Raw genomic sequence first — 21,175 nt, forward strand, 5'->3', positions numbered from 1 at the left:
GAAAAAAGGAATACTTCCAATACAAATTGATAAAAGGGCAGCACACTTGATTGAAACACATTGGGGGGTAAAATGCTTCTTTTTCAAATTTTACATATCATTGCATTTCACCTTCAGTTTCAATATTTTGAACCACAGCAATACTGGTGCCCAAGGCTGCTTACGTTACCATGGATCTCACTGCAGCACATTTACAGTCTTAATTAACATTTCTGAAACTCCTGCAAATCATTTCATCTCTGCCTATGGAAAGTGGTTTCACAGTAATGCGGAGGATCTCAAGTGTGTAGGTGGGGAGGGGGAACCATGGGAGGTTCCTCTGCTGGGAAGTGATACAGAAAGACAATGAAAGACAGTAAGACACATATAAAAGTGGCTTTGGGAGAGCCCATAAGCATGCTGGGTAACAGTTTCACAGAACAGGAGAACTAGATAATGCTCTGTTGAAAGATCCAGAGAGAAGAGCCAACGTCAGGTCAAAAGATAACCCAACTTAGGAGGCAATCATAGTAAGATCTGAAAAGAGAATTTGTTCCCTGGGAATTCCATGAAAGGAAGGAATGAAGACCCTCATGAATTTTGCCTTTCTGTGAAATACATTTCTGCAAAGAACTATGAGCCCCAAACACTAGGAGCCTTCTGATGTCCTATTAAATCAAGAGGACAGGAGCGCAAGAGGGAGCAAAGATTTCTGGCACAGGAACTCGTATTCAGATCCTTGTTTCTGCCATTTTTTTACCTACATGACTTTGGACAAATCACTTAATATCTTTGGCTTTGGTTGCTCACCTGAAAGAAATGTTCACGCCAACATTAAATCCTTGATTTTGCAGGATCCTATGACTCTGAGATAAAAGCAAAAGTGGGCTCTCAAGTTGGTGGTAACAGCAGGATTCCCCCATGTACAGTGCTTCTTTGATATTACTACTACATGAGAGAGGGAGTAGTTAGGAAAGAAAGTGATACATGCAGGAGATAATAGTGCCACCCCGGAGCACCAGACCAATGGCCAGTAATGGTCAAGCAACATCTAGTAAATTCTGTTAGGCAACAGGGCCTGGAAATCTTCATATGGGATACATGAAAGCAACTGCCAAGCTATTATTTAGATAAGGGTTACATAGAATGCTGGGACAATCCTCTATTTTGATCTTTCCCTCCTTCTTTCACCCACATTCATTCAGGTGGTGAAGGAAACATTAAGTAGCAGCCTAAGGATTTGGTTATGCTTATTGTCACACCTTCAAATTTTTCTCCAAGACTTCCTACATAGTAGTAAGTCATGTTTGTATACGTATTTTCTGTTGGCAAGGTGTTTTTCTTTTCCTAATAGCTTTGTGAGGTACATGATACATATATTAACCCCATTTTACAAATGAAGAAACTGAAGCTGTAAGGGATTAAGAGACTTACTTATGTTCATATAGCTAGAAAATGTCTGAGGTGGAATGTGAGCTCTGATCTCAGGATTCTAAGTCCAGAACTCTTTCTAAAGCCTGTGCTACAGGGGTGCACTTAATGTAAAAGTACAGAGGCACATGTACCAGGATTTCTACTGCCCCTGTCACTGGCTGGATAAGCACTGATTTGCCAATGACATCCTTTGCTTGTCACAGGACCTTTAAAAGCATCTCAGTCAACCAATGACATAATGTAAAGAGGAGATTTGGCGGTATTATCCTCTTCCCCTCCCCCCCAAAGTCTAGTGGATTTTTATAAAAGCAATAGCGTGTGTCACATAACAATAAACACAATGGTCCGGCCTAAAATTCAAAGACCATAACAGTCGAGTGCTTAAGGCAAATACAAATTTGTTGTAATTTATCCCTAAACAAAGCCTGATCTTTAGATTGTTTCTATTTTTGACACTCTAAATACAAACATCTTTATGAATTTCTATCTTACCATTCTAAAATCTATGATGATTCAAATTCATATTGTAAGTGATTCCTAGCTAGTAAAAAGGGATGTAACTAGGGACACATTTATGATACATTAATAAGGAAATCAGGCAATTTCCCACTAATGTATCTAATCTTATCTTATTATGCTAATAATAATAATATGCACTACATGGTGATAATAATATAGACAATTAAGGTAAGTTGTTGGAATTGGATAGTACCACTTTGTTTTATATTACATAAATATATTTCAGTTAACAATTTCTGTTAGAATGTACATAAATATATTAATATGAATCATATAAAAGTCAAAATCCACAGTAATAGTTCTACTTATGGAACATATGAGGTTATTATTGTTGTTTTTAACCTGGCCTTTGATTATTTCAGTGTGGGAAGCTCCTGGTGAGCTCTACCAATGCACCTACTCTGCAAATTTTGGCCTTAAGAGTTGCTGGGGCCACTGAGAGGTCAAGTGACATATCCCAGTCACAACCAGTATATTCTAAAGTCAGGCCTTGAGTCCATATCTTCCTGATAAAAGGCTAGCTCTCTATAAAAGGCTAGCTCTCTCTATCCATTGCACCATGCTGTAGTGTGCATATCAATATTAATTATGAATAAATTTTGCAAATATGATTTTGCAAATCAAATTCCAAAACTCTCTTTTTAGGAGACAAAGTTTGAAGCAGATAATGAAGCAACTGGCTAACAGGGCATTATGGTAATTCTGCAGATGTTTTGGTGGATCAGCCATGTCCATCTCTTTTCTCCTTTCTGAAGCATAGCCAACCTAGCTTTCCTGGTTACGTGCTCATTTAATAGTATCTTTACAATGTTATTTACCATGGATTTCTCAAAGAAAACTTTGCAAATTATGAGTATCACCTCAGAGAACTTCAAAAGACCATTGAAGTAAAAACAAGTGTGTAGAGTTTAACATTAGATTCAGCTAAGCCTTATTATACTGAGAGCATTAGGAGATGAAACTGGAAGAACAACAAACAAAGATGAAATAGAAGAGATATGCTTGCATTTTATAGCAGTCTTTCCTCATTGGCAGCAATGAGGAAATGAGGATTTGGCCACATAAGTACCCAACGGACTATGTGAGGGAGTAGCGATGGCTTTAAGAAGATGAAATCATTAAGGGTGCCTGGATTGGATCAAATACACCCATAAATATACATGCTGAAGTTCACATGGTTTTAGAGGGAGATGGGATCAAGTCTTATGATATCTAAAAAAGGGACACATTCTGAAAGAATGGAAAATAAAAGAGATGGAAATGTAGACATTGTTATTTTGTTTTAATGACCATAAAGATATGAGCCATTAATCCCCAATATGGCTGTTTTCTCATCTTTCTAAAAATCTTTATATAGATCTTATACAAGGGAACCAGGGTGTAGCAGATGAAAAGATAGTTTTGGAACTTACAGGAAAGCCTGAGTTCAAGTCCCATCTCTGACTCATAATGGCTGAATGACCCTGGATAAGTTACTGAATGACCCAGAGATCTAGGAAACTCTCAGACATTACATAGTACAGAACAGGTACCCACCTGCATTGGTACAAGGCTTGTTCTCATCTGTGAGTTTCCTATGCCATTGAAATCACAAGCCCAGTCTCTATTCCAATACATCTTTACGGAAAAAGTCTTTTCCTGAATTGAAGACATTCTCAATGAAAAAGATGATAAATGAATATTTTTATATGTGATTATAGATGACCTTCTAGATCTTCACAGTTATTGTATAATGTGTCATACCTCTTAGAGTTTATTTATTATATTACACCATGACCAGTACAATAAAAAAATATTTTGAAAACTGAAATTGAGCAAAATGTCACATGGAGTAATAGTTGTTCACCAACTTGTTTGCCAGACTCAGAAAATTTCTCGCAGGAAAACAATCTTTTCTTAACTGGAGGACTGGAATTCCAATTGCTTCTGTTCACAACGGATATCACAATGATTAGGAACACTACCCTGTTGTCATTATTTTACAAATGAAGAAACTGAGTCACTCTGAGATGACTTGTGTCACTTGGGTAACAAGTAGGGATCAGGACTCAAACTCAGGGCATCTAACCCCACATCCAGTTTTTTCTTCCCTACCATATGCTGCTTCTATACCACTGTTTTCTACTGTTGAATCTTCACCTCATGGGGTTGCAAGCTGAACTCAGTTTCAAAATGCCAGATCGTGACAAAGCACATATTTCTGGTTATACTCAGAAATACTTTGGATTCCATAATAGAACTAAGCAGAACCTCACAAAGATACCCTTATTATTATAACATGGGTCTTCAGTTTACAAAGGCCCTTCTATGTCTACACCTTTACAATATATTAAAATCACAGGACACTTCATGATCTCCAGGTACATGACTATAAACTAAGAGAAGATATCAATTATCTTTGCATAAAGGATGCCTTTTATAGAAAAATTGTGAGCTGATCCCAGATTCTGGTTGTTATTTTCTCTTGAACTCACTACAACACACTCATCTGAGAATCATTCATGTGAAAGAACTGGCTTCATGTTATATCTCCATCTATCCATCCATCCATCCATCCATCCATCCGTCCATCCGTCCATCCTTCCATCCGTCCATCCGTCCATCCGTCCATCCGTCTATCTGTCTATCATCTATCTATCTATCTATCTATCTATCTATCTATCTATCTATCTATCTATCTATCTGTCTATTCATCCATCCATCCATCCATCTATCTATCCATCTATCTATCAATATAAGCTTTCTTTAAAGCTTAATGAAATGTAATTCATGCCAGACAACTTGGCATTTATTTTTCTACAGGAAGTTACCAAGAAGCATTTGTCATGAGTTCATATTGATTTTTCTGCACCACTCCATAGGGCACCTTCTTGCTGTGTTAGTTAAGGGGGCAGCTAGGTGGTACAGTGGATAGCATGCTGGGTCTGGAGTCAAGAAGATTCATCTTCATGAGTTAAAATCTGGCCTTAGATACTTACTAGCTCTGTGACCCTGCTTGCCTCAGTTTCCTCATCTGTAAAATGAGCTGGAGAAAGGAATAGTTAACCTCTCCAAGACCTCTACCAAGAAAACCCCAAATAAGGTCATGAAGAGTAGGACATGACTGAATAACAACTTTTTGACATGGTACAAAACTCTCCTGGTTTGATCTCAGACTTGGGCTCCAGTAATCACATTTCTGGACCAATTATTCACCACACATAGATAGCGTAGTTTTGACATTCATAGTAGATTCTTACATTGAGTCCACACTCACCTCAAATGAGTTTAAGCAATCTGAGGACAGTAAAGTTATCCAAGTTGCTTCATTCTATAAAAAAAAAGGATGGCTAGAAGGTTGGGAACAGAATATTTCAAAGCTTATTGTTGGAAGGAAAAGATCAACAAAATTCATCATATTTCTCAATATTAAAAGTGGCTTACCATAGTAATTATTATTGCTGAACATATTTATCTATTATTTGAACACTTGACAATCCAGAACAAATGCTGAATATTACTATTCCTATGTTTATTTTTTATTTAGTTTTACCAAAAAGGTATTATGACATTGGACTCAGTTGGAATCTTTCCACTTTAATTGAAGACACGTGGCCTCTGTCATAATAGCAATGTCTTGGGGCTGAATGCAATCAACAGAATGTAATCCATAAATAGGGGCCTCTGAAGGACTTCTACAGGGAACCCTTCTTGAACAGGATTCTGTGCTGGAATGCCTCCATCACAATGGCAAATCCTTTAGGTGAGCATAGATCTCCCCCTTTTGGGTCTTGTTTGATGTTTATAATCTTAGAGCTTTGAACAGGGTTATTTTTCTTTTTGTATATGTGTCAAGAAATCTAAAAGGGTCTTGATATATGGATAAGATATACCATGTTGTAAAAAATCCATAAAGTGAAAACTTGTTCTATCCATTCAAATGCTTATTTTATTAGTTATAAATATTAGCATAATGAGATCCACTGTTTAATACATCTTTAAGTCAATTGGGAGATGGCAAAAGCGAGGTCTACTTTTTAATGTCTTTGATGAAAGACTATTTGTTCCTTATGAATACCTTCCCTGAAAATGTCTTCAATTCATATAGATAAAGATTTTGCATAAATGGCTGAGTAAGGACCTAAGTTGGTAGTTGTTCATGTTTCCTCTTTTACCTTTTATTTGAATCAATAAGGTTATAGATTTTTCCTCACTCTTATGTTATCTTTCCCCCTTTAGATATAAATTTGTCCATCAATGCTCTCACAATTATACTACCTCTACCATAGATTAGACACACACACACACACATACACACGTACGTTTATAAATATATATGCATATGGGTATATATATAAATAAAAAGAAATATAATTCCATATGTGTATATCTACAAATATATACAAATACATACACACACAAACACACATGTGTATTTATGCACATCAATATCTATCATCTCTCTAAAGTCTGACCTCAGATACTGACTAGCTGAATGACTCTGAATAAATTATTTAACTTCTGTTTGCCTCAAATTGTACTTTCCTCAAATGTAAAATGGAAATAATAGAAACACCTACCTTGCAGGGTTGTTGTGAGGATCAAGTAAGATCATATTTATAAGTGAGATCATATTATATAGACATATACATACATATAAAATGTATTGTATATATATATAAAATGTATACACACATGTATGTATGTGTATATATGAAGTTAAAATGTCATTAAAGACAACCAAAATGGAAACACAGCCAGATCAGATAAACTATATGCATATATACATATAAAGCATGCATCAAAAATATATATCATGTGTATATATACATATATTCAAAAGTATCCATATTTGTGATCATATATATACATATTATACACATGCATGTGTGTATGTGTATATCTAGAGAGGAAATAAAAACAACACTAAAGAGAACTAAAATGGGAAAAGCAGCCAGATAAGATAGTGTGTGTGTGTGTGTGTGTGTGTGTGTGTGTGTGTGTGTAGGGATGTTTTCATACTTTAATGCCCTTGGGTTGATTTTGCTTAGTTGGATATTGTGTTAAGCTTTCTTTGGATTGGATTTATCTTCCATTGTTTCTTTCTGTTTTATGAAAGGATAGCACTTATAATCATCCATAACCCTTCTTTATAAGATTTTATAGATCAGTTTATATTGCAGCCTGGTGTTGCTTTTGGCAGCCATTCATCTCTAGTTGGCAAATAAGTCAAAGGTTTGCTGATTAAGGTGCTTTGGGGGATCTGTTGGTCTTCTTACTCTGACAATTAAGTTATATTGGTTTATCTCCCGGTTGAATTTATTATAGTATGTGTCAATGTCATTTCTGTTGTCCATTTCCCATTTCTACTTTTAAAGCGTATTTGAATAAACCCGAGTTAAACCTTTTAAATTCTATGCCACATTATTTTTTCATTAATATTCTTTCTTCTTCTTCATAAACAAATAATAAATTCTAATCTTAACTCTGATGAATCTATGACTGACTGTGCACAAACTCTCATTGGCTGAGGAATGAAGCCCGTGTCCACAATAAGTCTTTTCTTGTCTCTTAGGTGGCCAACTTCATTCTTTATTCCTGATTTCCTGTAGTCTTCACAATTTCTTGTCATACCGGGTACTTTTATTCCCCTTCCTTTTCCCATTTCAGTTCCCTTTTATGCCCACTTTTACCCTTATGGAATCTAAGTTCTTTGAGGGTACACACTATTTCTTTGTGTTTGTTCTTGTATTCTCAGCACTTAGCATAGAGCCTGGCATATAATAAGCCATTAACAAGTGCCCTCCTTCCTTCCTTCTTCCCTTCCTTTCTTCCTCTTTTCTTTCTTTACTTCCTTCTTTTTTTTTCTTCCTCATTTCTCTCCAACTCTACCTTTTCATTAAAGTAATCAAATATCAAAGTATATGCCAATTTGACTGTGCAATGTTGGTGTGTAAGCAGCAATTATTTTCATGAAGATCTTTTTGCAAATATTTATAATTATAACGGCAAAATATTATGATGAAATATTTCATGAAATAACATTTCTTTTAGCTTCTAGGCTCTCTGCCAATGCCTTGCTTTGATTTTCCAAGGAGTACCTGTGATCCATGCTTCCATTTAACAGGAACTTCCTTTCTTTCTTCTGGTTTTGTCTCTAGCAAGAATATCAAAAATCCTGTGATTCATCTCTTCCAGCAATATGTCTCTTTATTGGTCACTGGCCAAGTAACTTTCATTTAGAGTACCAATAGTAAAATTAAAGTTTCTCATTGGTCTAAATATTGAGTGTTATGCTGATTGCCCCTTGTCCTCTTTCCTGTAATTATGCTTCTGTCCTTGTGGTTGTTTGGTTTGTCCTTTGTTCTCAAAGAGGACCATGACATCAGGAAGATGATGCCATGAATAGCAAATGAAATGGATTTGAGGGAAGAAGGGCTTTGCAGTCACCAGTCTCACTTGTTCTTCCAGAGTCATCAGAGTTGAGTGGCCAGATATAGATCAGGATGACTGGAGATGGTCCAGGATGCAGTGAGACCTTGTAGCTTTGAAGCTAAGATCTTTCTGATTTCTCACGTTGTCTGCGGCATACATGCATACAAAAGTATCCACATTTATGATCATATATGTATATATTATACACATGTATGTGTGTATGTGTATATCTAGAGAGGAAATAAAAACAATACTAAAGAGAACTAAAATGGAAAAAGCAGCCGGATAAGATCATTTGGGGGTGGGGGGAGGGGCAGTGATGTTTTCATACTTTAATGCCCTTGGGTTGATTTTGCTTAGTTGGATATTGTGCTGCTTTTCCATTTTGGTTCTCTTTAATGACATTTTAATTTCATATATATACACACATACATGTATGTGACAATTATATCACATTCACAATACACTTTATATGTATGTATATGTCTATATAATATGGTTTCATTTATAAATATGATCTTATTTGATTCTTACAACAGCCCTGCAAGGTTTCTATCTTGATGACTAGCCTTGTTTAACAAGTGAGTCAAGGGATGTCCTCTTGAATTAAAAAAACAAAATCAAACTGGGCGCGGGAAACCCTCAGGACTGCTGGCCAAAAGAGAAACACTTACCATGTAAATTCACTCTGAGCCATCAGGGCCCAAAAAATAACCATTAAATGGTGCTTGATCAGGGACCAATAGGTCCCTTTGATTAGCCAATCAATGAGAGCTAGAGTGAATTGGGTTTAAGGCATGGTCTTTAAGAAAGAAATCTAGCTCATGGAAGTGATTGTTGAAAACTGAAAAAAAAAATAAATTAGTAAAGTTTTTGGGAAAAAAGAAATCTATCCAGTAAACACCAAGATAACTAGTTAGTTTCAGCCATCATAATTTACCTTCCTTTGGGCAGAACACCCTGAAGTAAGGGGAGGAGAGGAAAGGGGACGAGAGGGGAGGGGGTGATAGACGGGGGACAGAAATGGGGGAAGGAAGGTAATGGGAGGGAAGGGGAGAGTTTGTGATCATAGCTGCTTAAGGTAAGTTAGAGATGAGCAATTATCATATCAGCGAGGAAAGTACCCTCTTACCCTAAGAAAAAAACAATCTTAAGCATCAATATGCTTAAGATACTGTGCCATATACTCACAGAACTGAGGTTCCATTTACTGCTTTAAGCAAATTTCATGTGTCTGTTCTCATCAGTTCTGTTAGTGCTCTGGCTTCCACGATACTATATGGGAAAATTAAGCCAACATGTCCATTGATAATAAGCATTTATAACTTAATTTTTCACTTTATTAGAATTCATATACAGAACCCACTCAGTTTCTTTATGTTCTTGCCAACATATTGTTATATGTTATATTAATATTTGTATCAATGATTATTAAGAAATACATTCCATGTTTCTACCAATAGGTACCTGCCAATTCAGTGTGACCAATTTGGTATCTACTACCCTCAATCTTATACCCCCCTACAAAGTATAGTTCAAATGTTTAGTATATGATGAAATTACATGAAAACAGCAGCTTCAAGTCATGGGAGTTATCTTGTCATCCGTGTTCATAATCACCACCAATAAGTAAAAATGTTTAAAAAAATAGTCTCATGTATCAATGCAGACTAATGAAAGAAGGCTATCAAATTTCCCACTTTTTGCATGGTTCTGTTTTTTAAATGTAGAAACAGAATGCTATTGAAATAAATGATAGATCCCTGAGCAATACATCAAAATCCTCACGATAGGTCTTCAGCAAACTGCTGGATTTTCTAGCTTTTATTTACTATATCCTAGTGTACTAATACTCAGCCTCAACCCCACACAAGGCAGGTAGAAGTGTGAACATGAGGGCCATTGAATGCATGAATTTTCTCAATATACTACAATTACAGAAATGTGCTGAAGAACAGGAGAGAGATTCATCACTAAAGCATCCTTGAAGGAATGCCTGCGAAGTACACCTGTGCCTCGTTACCTGAAGTGATATTTGCCACACTGGAAGGAGGACAAAAGACTCTTATGAGATTCTGCTAATCGAATCAAAAGGGATATGAAAAGTACAGCCACAGATTGGGAAAAAAAACTCAAAATCCTCCCATGCAGAATAAAACAAGAGAACAAAGACACAAGCTCAGTTATGAACACAGCCTTGCAAACAATTGCATTTTGTTAACAAGCCACATGTGCACACTTACTGAGCTGATGAGCAACTGTGATTGTACAAAATACAACGATGTTGATGAGTCTCTCTTCCTTTCCTCCCAAGATGTACTGGGGCATCCATTCCCTTTTTGTGTGTGCATTTTATTTTTTCTTTTTGTTTAAAAAAATAATATGTTTCCCTTTGAGAATATATTAATTCTATAAAGTTTACTAGAAAATTGTTTGGGGGTTGATATATCTTTCCTTTACCTTCCCTAGTGTTTGCCATATTAGTAGCTTATTCATTTGCACTCTCCTTTTCCCACTGTATGAAATATATGACATATGCTAACTAAAAATATTAGCCATTGACATGGAGGAGATCCAGCACAGACTGTAGCCTAAAAAGACACTATCTATAGATGGGGAGGACCTCCAGATAGACTTTTTGGCAGATGACATTATGCTGGTTGCGTCATACTCTTTAACAGTGCAAATGCTCCTGGATAGGATTGATAAATAATCTAAAGAGTATGGTTTAACTATATGAGAAAAATTACAACAGCAAACAACGAAGAATGTTTATTGTCCATATCATAGCATGTTAGATGAATACACTATAGAGCTAATCTATCAGTATCTATACCTTGGATAGACATTGTAAATGAGATGGGCCTAGAATTAGGAGAGTAAATGTATGCTTATGGGAAATAACAGAAGTTCTTTAATAATAATATCCAAACTACTCCTTGAAATAAATGACCAGCTTTTAAAATGCCAATATTCCACCAATGTTGTCATAGATGTGAGTCCTAGAACACTGAGATCTTTGAAGAAATAAGCCGAGTAACACAGAAAGAGCATAGAGAGATGTATGGTGGGCATGAGAAAGTGGTAACATAATAAATAAAATTTGAAGAAGAACCAGACTAAAGGGTATCATAAAATAAATGTATTATTGCAAAGAAGATGGATGGGTCATGTGTCAAAAGTGAGAGTTACTTGATGTATTGCCCCATATGATCTCCTGGCATCCTTATGATGCCAAAAAAAAAAAAAAAATCAAGAAGTCTCCTTAGAACATTGGATGGAACCCCTATGGTTACCTAATGGGAAAGGAAGAATAAGAATCACAGAGAATGGGAAGACGTATTTCCTTGTATCATTAGAAAACTATCTATATTGATAAGATCATAGACTCATTTGAGTCTTTTAGTATGATTTAACATATGAAAGAAGTTTAGAAATTTAAGGTTTCACAAATGTGAGGTGATGACATTCATTCATATTCACTGACTTATTTCTATGCCATTCAACATTGTGTAAATATAATTCCTACCAGAAAAGCATATAAGTTATGGGACAATGGGAAGAATAATTAGCTTGTATTTGGATCACAGGTTTGAGTTCCCCTCTACTGCTGTATCTGTGAGACCTCAGACAAGTCACTGAATCACTCCTAGCTTCAGTTTCCTTCATGAAATGCAGATCCAAAAAAACTTTGGGGTTTGTGCGACTTACCTTAAGAAGTGTTGGGAGGATCAAAGGAGATAATTTATGCAAAGTGATTTGTAACAAAAAGGCACTATATAAATGCCAGCTATTGTTATTATGATCATTTCCCTTAAACTAGGCTTGGAAAGTTGCATTCTAATTATTCAGTTTATTCATTATCATATTGTCAGAAAGAAAAAAAGTGTCAAGAGAGACAGAAGGCATTCATTGACTCGTAACCCAGTTCAGTGCACAGCATTAAAATCATAGTTTCTTCAGCTGATGGAAAGAAAGGTGTCTAGATAACTTCCTCCTATTTCACTACAGTAGTTTCTTAGGCACTTCACATCAGAACTTATAGATAGAGATATCTTGATTTGTTTTGGGGAAGCAAAGGGGAAGGGAGAGGCATTCAAAAGCTAGAGTATTTGAGTCAAACCTTTTTTTCATTTTTATAGGTGAGATGAATTTTCCTTTTTCTTTAAATTAAAATTTTATTTTTATGAGGAATATGAGAATTATCAACAAACACAAACATTTTAGCATATGCAATCATGAGCTTTTGTTGGGGACAGGTTTTTTAAATATGTATTAAATTTAACAAAAGAATAATAAAATTGTCCTATTACTTTCTGATCTATATCAAAATTTTTTGTCTTCTTTTTTAATAATGCAATTATCTTTCATTTTTTTTTTAAATCTCTGTGTACTCACCCATCAGAAGCCTAATCTGGTAAAGCAAAAAAGAAAAAAAAAGCAACTTATTGGCCATGTCTGAAAATCTGCATTTCATTCAGTACTTCTGGTTTATTATCTTTCTGCCAAGAGGTGGATGGCGTGCTTTATCACCAGACTTCTGAAGTCTTGATTGGTCACTTAAAGCATGTATAGGATACAGAGGTACATTAGAAGACAAAATACTTTAGCAAAATATAGCCTTTTAATTATTCACTCTTTTCTAATTTGGGTAAAATTGCCTCTCAACTTCAGTGGAACAGTAATGTCCTGGTCTTTTTCACCCCTTACCTACTATAGAGACCTTTTTTCAATATAGAGGTATAAATGATTGCCTGCAGCTTCACGTGATATCATAGAGCCATGGAGAGGACTGAGATTGGTACTTTAACTGGTACCAAAATTTTATGATAAAAGGACTAAGTTTTCATGGAGATTTCAGGCATCAGTCAGCAGTTGAGAGGATTTTGGAAGGCTATTCAGGAATTTCCAAATTACCTAAGTTCATAATCACAATAAGCACTCTACAATGTAAACCAAGTGGAATAATTTTGCACCCTTTTCTCATCCTGCCATCACCCACACATATGCCTTTGGTTACCAACCCCATGGATCACTGATTGTTGGGTGTCCCTACCTTCCTTTAAAATCTAAATGAAGCCTTCCTTCTTCTAAACAACCTTCTCTGATCTTTCAAGGTTAAAGTAATTTCTTCCTTTTGACAGTCTTGATTGGTCTATTCTTTGCACTTACGTAATTCTCCCTTGTTTAATAGTTATTTGTCCATTTTTCATTAGATTATAAGTCCCTTAAGAGGGGCCCCACCATATTTATCTTTGTGTATTATTTTGTACAATACTTTGAATTGATTTTGGTGTCTGCTCGTTGGAAAGAATGAAGACATTAAAAAAATCTCCCCTGTACTGACTGCTGATTCAGATTTTTATCAGTCTTGTTAAAAGAGGACCTCTCCCCCCAAAAAGAAAAAAAATCCAATAGTGTATTAAATATCTTGTCATGTATTTTCTATACTGACAGTGCAAATACAGATTTAATCTAAATGTAAAAATCAGAAAGCAACAATGTACAGCTGTTCTTCCTGCTCCATACTGAGAGATGTAAAACCTTAAGGGTCAAACAATATCTTCATATTAATGCTTCATAACCATTTAAATTAGGTCCTCACTAATTTTAGCTAAGATACATTGGAAACACTTATGATCATTTAAATACAACGAGGTGAAGTGAATATTAAAAAAAATAATGGAACCCCATTGCTTAGCCCAATGTCTTATATATAATGAATGCTTAATAAATGTTTGTTTTTACTGAATTGAATTACTGCATCTAAGGGTAAAGTCGGTTCTCTTGCTATGAGAAGCTAAGCTCTCCATCAATTGCAGTGCTCTACATGCTTATGTCAACCAACCTGAGAGCACAAGTAAACTTGTCTCTTTTCCTCATACAAGAAGGATCCATAACTAGCCCTGGTCTATGGGCAAAGAGGAGAAAAAATCTTAACAAGACTGAAACAGAATGGAAAATGTCATTGTGAAATAGCATCGAAAAGAACAAAGATGAAGGAAAGGAGACTCTGGAAACTATTGAAATCTCCATTGGCTGAGAATTCATCTGAGAGCGCGCACACGCACAGACACACACACACACATACATATGCACATATATACACAGATATATATACATATATGCACACACATATAGATAGTACACATATGTGTGTCATTTGTCACTCTGGTTGGAATATGTGTGTATACACACATACATGTATGTATCTCTCTTTCTGTGTGTGTGTGTGTGTGTGTGTGTACGTGTGTGTGTGTACCGGCTTTGAATCACCATCTTCACCAACTGCCTGATGTGCAAAGAAGAAAATGATGCCAATAATGGATGATTCTGAGAGTGGAGGAATTAATTTTTTTATATCACTTGTCAGCAACCTGCTGCTTGTTTGGAGTTGCTACATGGATATAGATAACCTCTCTGAAACATTAACTGAGAGGAAGCAAGTATTCTTTGTTGACACATTGTCAGTTTCTAATTTGTTCTCAAACTGTGAGGTAAATCCTCCATCACCACCGGAAAAGGGCCTGTTCTATCTAGCATCCAGCTTTCTGCCCTTCTCCTTGTCTGTTCTCAGCTGGAAATGCAGGTGAAAAGGAGTTTCCTCTCCAGAAACTGATAAAGGCCCTACTGACAAAATCATCTTGGAAAGCTCAACTTGAGCTTCACATCTTTGACATCTCGGCACAGGGGGCAAATTCACTCTCTGATGATCTAGTGTTTACACTTTAACCTTACCAAAAAACCAGATGACTTGAGATGAACCAAGCAATTACTTTTAGAGGTGGGGAAGTTCATAGCTTGCCACAGAAATTAATTCCACAGAACAAGACTTAATAAATAAGGATAAATAACAATAAATATACATTCACATATAAAAACAAATCAAACTTTGGGAAGCTTGGTCAGGCAGCCTCAGGAGCATCTTCTCCTGTTATGGGTCCATCCTTTCCATTATCCTATTCTATTCTGTGGCCGGTTACCAAGAGTACAGTAAAATGTGACATGCAGGGAATTTTCCTCTGCAACAGAGGCTGACCTGATTACATTTCTCTCCGTGCAGGATCCCATTCTTCTCTCTGACTGCTGTTCAGATATGAGACTGACAGCTGGACTCCATCACCTGGATTAATGGGTTAAAACCTGACATCTTTTTAGTATTTGGGGCTTTATTTTCTTTATCAGCGTGACTTTCATGCTCAGAGTGCTCTTGCTACAATATTCTTTTAAAAGTACACTTGTCAGGGTCTATTTGCTACTAGCTACCTTGATGGTGACATCAGCGATGGCTGTGGTTTACCTTTTGACCTTATAGAGGCAGCAGATGGGCCCAGTAATAAATCCCGATTATTAGTGAAAGAGCCAATAGCTTGGAAAGACAGAAATAAAAGTCAGGCAGTTTTACGCTGTAGTTCTTGTTATCTGCTTTGATATGGAGTTGTGGGCCATGTCAGGGATGGATGATGAGCAAGCTCTTATGCCACAATCCATCCCTCCTTTCGTTCTTTCAGTCCTTATTCTTTCTTTTTCTCCCTCCTTCTATTCTTTTCTCCTAGCTCCCTTGTTTCTTCTCTCCATTTCTTTCTGCTTCCCTCCCTCTTACTTCCTCTATTCTAGACTCCTTGGCTTCCTTCCTTCTTTTTTCTCTCCCTTTTCTTTCCTTCCTTCCTTTCTTCCTTTTTTTCTTCATTCTTTTCTTTCTGCCTTCCATCTTTCCTCTTCCTTCCTTTTTTCCTTCTTTCCTTCCTTCCAAGGTCGAACTAGAGTTCAGCAATATCAATGTTTGGATATCCTGATGGTCATAATTTAAAATACAGATACACCAGACAGAGCCAGTGGAAAGACTCTGGTTTCAATGGAGAAGTTATAATAAGAATGATATTTCTAAGCTAAAACAGAGTTTGTAAAATAGCTAAGGTGAGCTCAGTAGTATAATCTTATCTAGATTTAAGGACTTCTGCTTCTCCTGCATTGTGCTATGTAAATTGGATTAAATCTCTTAACATCTCTGTGTTTCATGCATAATAATATTATGCTTCAGAAATATTGTAAGGATTAATGAATTAAATTGATATAATTATTAAACTATTTTAGTAAAAGTATGAAGCATTATTATAATCAAGTCTCATTCATATATAACCAATTTTCAGCAGGTCTGAAATAGTTAATATTACATCTGAAGGAGTTTTTAAGCCCTGAGTAGCAGGTAAACAAAGAGTGGTAGGGGGAAAGAAGAATACTGAACTAGGAAAGGATTTCAGATGGCAAAGGGATCTCTTATAACAAGTTAGAAATGAAAGGCTTTCGCAAAATTCTAAGAATCTAAAAAGTGTATTTAACCTCAAGGAAAATGTATAACATGAATTGGTTACCACAATTGCATTAGTATACATTAGTAACAACAGTAAAAGCCTTCAGTATTTACATGGCAAAAAAAATAGACTGAGTGACAAGGCAGTTTGGATGAATGTGTAAGAAAAATCACAAATATAAATAAAAGCAATTTCTGACAGGGGTGATGTTATATTAATATTCAGTTTTCAATCTACCTGGTGACCATTGTACTAAAATGATTTTCTAAGAAAAACATTTTAAAATAAATAAGTTATTGATGCAGTTTTTTATTCAGTCTAGGACTTTTCCCCTACTATCAATATATTTTATAAAGTAATAATATTTCATTCATCATATGATTCTTTTTGGCTAGATAGCTTCTGTCTTTAAAAAAAAAAGAGGCTATATTGTTGATAAACCTAGAAAATGATGGATGATAACACATTTTCAACCACATTATCAATTCTTGATTAAAATGACAAATATATTTTCTTCCTAGAAAATTTGAACTGTGAAATACCAATAGTTGAATGATATTTATCTATAAAATTAATGAATTTACACTTAAATGAATACAAATCTATAATTTTGCTTAAAATGTTAAAATAGGCCATATTGGGGAAAAGAAGTTTATTGTGTTCAGTAATGTTAATCTTATGTCAGGATAATTTTTAAAATCTTTAAATGAAAACTATTTTTCAGGTTGTCATCTACTTTGGTAAAAGGAATACTTACTCCATTGAAATAATTGAGATATCAAAAGAGCATAGACAAACTCAATTTCCATTAACAGAAATGCAGAGTTAATAGGAAGTTGCTATCTTTGATTTCCAAGATTTGATCTTTTGTTTATCTCCTGTGGTGTGTGGAAAAAGTGCTGGATTTGGGCTCAGACCATGTGGGTTCAAGTGTGGCCTATAGCAACTTTTGCTTCCTTTACTATAAAATAAAGATGTTGGGCTATCTGACCTCTAAGGTCCATCTGTAAATCCATGACCCTGATTCAATGCATTATCCCATATTTACTTCTGTCTTGCCACTTTAGACTTTGATGATTTTGGAAAAGGGAGTGAGGCTGATGACCTGGTGCAATTCTGCCTCATTTAAATCCAATTTATGTGTGAATCAAGACCTCACTTTGTGATATCGTTGGTTGTCTTTGAAAATGAAGAAGGAACAGCAACAATTAATCCCCTTCCTCACTACCAAAGTACAATCAGGGCACTGACATAAGCACTAGTAATAGCTACTCATGGTGAACACAGTGAGTGTTCGGTTAATATTTGTGGAATGAATGAATACGAATGATATGACTTTCCATCCTTTATAAGTGGTTCAGAAAGAAAACTGACAAGAAGATAATGAGGAGGAAGGAGTACTGAGGTCTCTTGATGTAGAACATACAGATAAATACTGTGAATGAGAAATTAATGTGGTATAAAATATATGGTCATTTATAAAAATGGGAAAGAAAGAAGTTTTAATTAGGATCCATTTCAGAATCTAAAGCTGAATGCACAATTTAATCATTGGTTTTACTTTATCAGTTGTTAGTTATATCAATCATTTCACTGTTGGAATAAAATGAACAGCGCAACTGATGAAGAGGAGGCAGCATATGTGGGAAATGTGAGTCCTCCATATAAAACACCCAGGTGTTTTAACATATCCAGGTGGTTTTCCTTGCTTTTGGAGAAAGAGAAAAGCAAACAACCCAAGGGCTAATGTACTAATTATCAGTGGTTGTGCAAGCCTCCAAAAAGCATCTATTCTATAACCCCTGGAAAAATTCTGACATGTTATAAACTGGCTGAATTAGCCTAAATCAGTAAACAACAAATTGGTGCCAGCACAGTAACACAACAGTGTGGTGAATACTAAGTGATTTATTCTGGTCAGGTCAAAATTGACAGGAGAGGATAATGATATAGATGTGCTTTGCTCTATATTTTATACAAACATTTAAAAATTATTTAAAGTTGTACTTATAAAGGAACTGGAGGAAGGGAATGTCAATATCCAAATGGCATTTTTAAAATTGTAATGAGAGAAAAGTAGCTTGGCCTAGAATGTAGAAGGTTAGCCTTGGTGTCAGTAAGGCCTAGGTTTAGATTTTGCCACTGATATATAATGCCTGTGTGGTTAAGGGTAAGTTATTTAATTTCTCTACTCCAAGGCAATTGTCTCAAATAATATAATGGTGTGTGTGGGTTGATGCTCTGAATTGATGAATAGAATTCAACAAGAGTTATGCAAACTGATAAACTTATAGGTCAGGCAATTGGGAGAGAAAGAGAGAGAGACAGAGAGACAGAGACAGAGAGAGAGAGAGAGAGACAGAGACAGAGACAGAGACAGAGAGACAGAGAGAGAGAGAGGCAGAGAGAGAGAGAGGCAGAGAGAGAGAGAGAGAAGGAGAGAGACAGAGACAGAGACAGCCAGAGACAGAGACAGAGAGACAGAGAGAGACAGAGACAGAGACAGAGACACAGAGAGAGAGAGAGGCAGAGAGAGAGAGAGAGAGAGAAGGAGAGAGACAGAGACAGAGACAGAGAGACAGAGAGAGGAGAGAGACAATTATTTTATCAGGTAGCTCAAAATTAATTTGTTTCTATGAAGATGGATATGTGATTCAGGCAGCGTCCATTTTTCATGGACAAATTGTATCACTGTCTAATTCCAGAGTTTTCAAACCTTTTGGTCTCAGGACAACTTTATACTCTAAAAAATTGTTAAAGAACCCTGTCTAAAAAAAGAGCATTTTTGTGTGTGCTATATCTATTTATGTCTGCCATATTAGAAATTATATAATCTTACTATTATTTTGAAAATATTTTTACTCCCTAAAAGCATTTTGAGGATGCCCAGGAGTATTTGGACCATATTTTGAGAAATTTTGCCGTAGTGGGATTAATTGTGTAACTAATGACCTTATTAATGAGTCAAGAAAAGGGAAAGACAACTCTGCCCCTATCTCCCAACACGTGCTCACACAGATTCATTTGTGATTTTGAAATTTGATCACCCTTGATAACATTAAATCACATATAATTTATTCAATACATGGTGTAATGGATGGGTTTGGGATGTGGAATTAGGATAGCCTGGGTTCAAATCCCTCTTGAGATAGTTACTGTTGTGTAATTCTGGACAAATCATTTCATCTCTCTTAGCTTTTTGATCCTTATCTGCCAAAAGAAGACAATGGACATTTAGTCTCTATGCTGCCTTTCAGCTCTAAAGTTATGATTCCATTATCCATGAAGGTATAACATACGGAGATTCAACTTGTGTGAGTATAATAGCACATAAAATAAAATAAATACATTATGGTTCTAATATATTTTGATCTTTGTCTAAATGGAAGCAAGTAAATGGAATCATTTCCTTAGGAGGTGGTGCGTTTCTTTAAGCAGAAGCTGAATTTGTCAAGCATGTTGAAAAGAGGAATCATTCTTCAAGTAATGGTTGGAAATTCTAACATTCTAGCCGTCATAGTGTAGATATTTCTCTTCTACTTCTATTCATACTCAGATCTCCTCTATCTTAAAAAAAAAATCCCCTTCAAACTAACCTATATCTCTCTTTCCTTTTACTATTTAACTTCCAATTAGCCACCCTTGAAACCTTCACATCAACCTATAGTATTGCCTCTCACCTCACCTCTCTCTCATTCTATCATTTGTTAAATCCTGTCAATCCCTTTGCAACAACCTCATATTCTCTATTCTCCACACTAGTCCAGAGCTTCATCACTCCTCCACGGAATACTGTAGTAGATTTCTAGCTGCTTCACATGCCTCTAGCTTCTTCTCTATCTAATCCACCTATCACACAGCTGCCAAATTAATTTTCCTGATCATATTATTTGTCTCTTTAAATCTTTTATTACCTATATGATAAAATACTAAATCTGGCTTCTAAGACCCTTTACAATATGATGACAATCTACTTTCTTAGGGACATTTTGCATAGAATACCTTAATGAATTTCATGTTCCATCCAAAAGAGAGTATCACTGATCTTGTTGTTTGTTGATTAATTCATTCATTGACCATCTTATTCTCATTTGCCTTTGGGTTATCATAGAGGCCATCCTACATTCCTAGAAAGTACTTCCCCTATATCTCTGCCTATAGAAATCATCTCTTTCATGGAAGAAGTATCAGTGGAGCTGGGACTTAAAGGAAGAGATGGATTTCAGTGATCAAAAAAGAATGGCAAGTGATTGCTTTCTAGGCATGTGGTAGATCCTTCATGAGTACCCAAGGCCAGATGAGCGCAGGACAATGAACTCCATTTGGTATTGTTAGTATTTTATGCCTTTTTTTTCCCCATCACATTCTACTCAGTGAAACATTTATTTGCATACATAGTTTACTCTCAACATCAGATAGTAAACTTCTGGAAGAAAGGAACAGAATTCTTTTTGTGTTATTATTTTACTATTCCTAGCACCTAGCACAATGCCTTATACATTAATGTAATTATCATT

The sequence above is a fragment of the Notamacropus eugenii genome, chromosome 4 (genome assembly GCF_028372415.1).
Source record: "Notamacropus eugenii isolate mMacEug1 chromosome 4, mMacEug1.pri_v2, whole genome shotgun sequence".
NCBI classification, from domain to species: Eukaryota; Metazoa; Chordata; class Mammalia; order Diprotodontia; family Macropodidae; genus Notamacropus; species Notamacropus eugenii.